Here is a 3091-nt window from a genome sequence, read left to right on the forward strand (position 1 = left end):
CCCCTGCTCGCCAGCCTGGTTGCCGCCAACTGCCCCACCCTGCCAGCCTGGTCGCCCCACGCAACCTGCTGTTCAGTCATTTGGTCGTCCCTCACTAACACCCCTGCCAACCTTGTCACCCCATACAGCCTGAGGTTCGGTCGTTACTGTTACTGTGACTGTGTGCTGGACAATTTGCATATTCCTCTATTATTAGTATAGATTAGTTTCCAGTGCACAACATAATGTTAGATAATCATATACTTTACAAAGTGGTCCTCCCAATATTTCAGGGACCCACCTGGCACTGTATATAGTCCTTACAATATTATTGCCTATATTCCCTATGCTGTACTTTACATCTCCATGACTATTTTGTGGCTGACAATTTGTACCAATTTGTACTTCTTCTTCTTCTTTATTTTTAAATGATTTTATTATCTCTTTAAAAAAAATAAGTTGTTATTGATTTCAGAGAAAGGAAGGGAGAGGAGAGAGAGAGATAGAAACATCACTGAGAACCTGACCTGTATGAACCAGGTGGTCATGGTTCAATTCTGGGTCAGGGCATATGCCCAGGTTGTGGGCACTCAATCCCCAATAGGGGGCGTGCAGAAGGTAGCCAATCAATGATTCTCTCATCTTTGATGTTTTATCACTCTCTCCCTCTCCTTTCCTCTCTGAAATCAATAAAAATATAAATTTAAAAAAATCTTTTAATTTGTATTAAAAAAATAGAAACATCATATTTTTTATCTGTTCATCTATTGATGGCCATTTGGGTTGTGTCCATATCTTGGCTATCCTATCTAATAAAAGAGTAATATGCAAATTAACCATCACTTTGCAGCAAAGATGGCACGCCCATAGTGGCTGGGGCAGGATGCTGGTGGCATTGCCCTGGCAACACGAGCCCAGCGTCCCCACCCTGGCTGCACGGTGGGAGGGAGGGGCCTCGGGACAGAGGCTGGGGCGAGGGACACTGGCGTCATTGCAGGCTGGGCTGAGGGACCCCCCCCCTCCCTGTGCATGAATTTCGTGCACCGGGCCTCTAGTTGTAAATAATGCTGCAATGAACAAAGGGTACATATATTCTTTCCAGTTAGTGTTTTGGGTTTCTTCAGATATATCCCAGAGGTGGAGTCACTGGGTCATAAAGCAGTTCTATTTTTAATTTTCAAAAAATCTTTTCATTGATTTTTTTTTAAAGAGAGGAAGGGAGAGAGAAAGAAACATATATGTGAGAGCAAAACATTGATTGGCTGCCTCTAGCATGCTCCCTAGTGGGGATCAAGCCTGAAACCCAGGTGTGACCTGACCAGGAATGGAACTGATACCTTTCAGTGCACAGGACGAGGCCCAATCAACTGGGGATTACAATGAGCATCTTGACTTTTTATAGTCTTGCTTGGATTAAGAGTAAATTAATTTCAGTAGCCTACAAAAACTTTGCTCCTATATAGCTGTTTTCTCCAACCTTGTTCATGCTATTATTGTCATGTATATTACATTTTAACATAAGTCTATCAACACAGTTTTATAGTTATTGCCTTATGCAATTATCTTTATATGAGATAGGAGAAGAAAAGTTTTAACAAAAAATATTTTTCTCTCCCTGGGGCTTATCTGAACTTGGCCCTGAGCAAAGAGCCGCTCCTTGGACAGGCTCAGGGATGAGAATAGCTCCTGTGCACACTGTTTCCATGGTGAGTGGCCTTCGAGCATCTCTAGTGGTGCATGAAGAGCTCATCATCTCGCTGCCTCTGCCTCCCTGTGATCCCTGCCTCGGATAAGACCTCTCTCGGGCTGGTGACAATAACTTCCCAGCGTCACAGGGCATCGCGCAAAGCCTCTGACACACTCCACCTCATCAGTGCTTAACGGCAAACAACGGCACAGCCCATTTTACAAATGAGGGAGGCTGTCGTCCTAACTCACAGTCAGACAGCCAGTGAGTGACAGGACTAGGACCAGAGTTCGGAGCCCCAGCCCTTGCCCCCTCAGGCCTTCCACCAGGAAGTGTAGGCCAGACTCACTAGCTGGATGAAGAGGGCACATCTCCAGGGTAAGCTATTTCTCACTTGAATCCCCCAGCACCCACATGCCTTCCTCACCCCGTCTTTTCTTCTCTTTCCTTTTCTTCTTCTCCTCCTCCTCCTCCTCCTCCTTTTGTTAATCCTCACTTGAGGATATTTTTCCATTGATTTTTAGAGAGAGTGAAAAACTTCGATGTGAGAGAGACATATGGATTGGTTGCCTCCTGCATGTGCCCTGACCGGGGCTGGGGATCAAGCCTGCAACCGAGGTACATGCCTTGACCAGAATCGAACCCGGGACCCTTCAGTCTGCAGGCCAACGCTCTATCCACAGAGCCAAACCAGCTAGGGCCATTGGTTGATTCTTGTATGTGCCCTGACTGGGGATCAAACCCGTAAACCTTGGCATATCAGGACAAAACTCCAACCAACTGAGCTACCTGGCCAGGGCCACATTTTCCAATTTAAAAATCATGTTTCTCACCTATCCCTGCTGGTTAGAAGGTCAGCTCCATGACAGCAGAGATTTTTGTTTGTTTAATTCTAAATTGTATCCTTAGTGTCTACAATATTGACTGGACCTAGTAGGTGCTCAATAAAGTTCGTGGAGAAAAAAAGATGTGAAAAACCTTTCTACTGCCTGGCCGGCGTGGCTAGGTGGTTGAGCGTCGACCTATGAACCTGGAGGTCACAGGTTCGATTCCCAGTCAGAGCATATGCCCAGGTTTCGGGCTCTATCCCCAGTGTGGGGTGTGCAGGAGGCCACTGATCAATGATTCTCTCTCATCATTGATGTTTTTCTCTCTCTCTCCCTCTCCCTTCCTGTCTGAAATAAATAAACTCAAAAAAATATTTTTTTAAAATAAGGATTTCTTGCCCTAGCCGGTTTGGCTCACTGGATAGAGTGTCGGCCTGCGGACTGAAGGGTTCCAGGTTCGATTCCGGTCAAGGGCATGCACCTTGGTTGCAGGCACATCCCCAGTAGGAGGTGTGCAGGAGGCAGCTGATCGATGCTTCTCTCTCATCGATGTTTCTAACTCTCTATCCCTCTCCCTTCCTCGCTGTAAAAAATCAAT

General features: G+C 45.9%; 1 protein-coding gene across 2 annotated transcripts in view; it reads right to left on the reverse strand.

Moving 5' to 3' along the window:
* TSPAN16 (tetraspanin 16) overlaps positions 1-3091 on the reverse strand; it is a 17232-nt gene that overhangs the window by 1045 nt on the left and 13096 nt on the right. The gene's annotated exons all lie outside the window — the stretch shown is intronic.

Source organism: Myotis brandtii, unplaced genomic scaffold (genome assembly GCF_000412655.1).
Source record: "Myotis brandtii unplaced genomic scaffold, ASM41265v1 scaffold1496, whole genome shotgun sequence".
Lineage (NCBI taxonomy): Eukaryota > Metazoa > Chordata > Mammalia > Chiroptera > Vespertilionidae > Myotis > Myotis brandtii.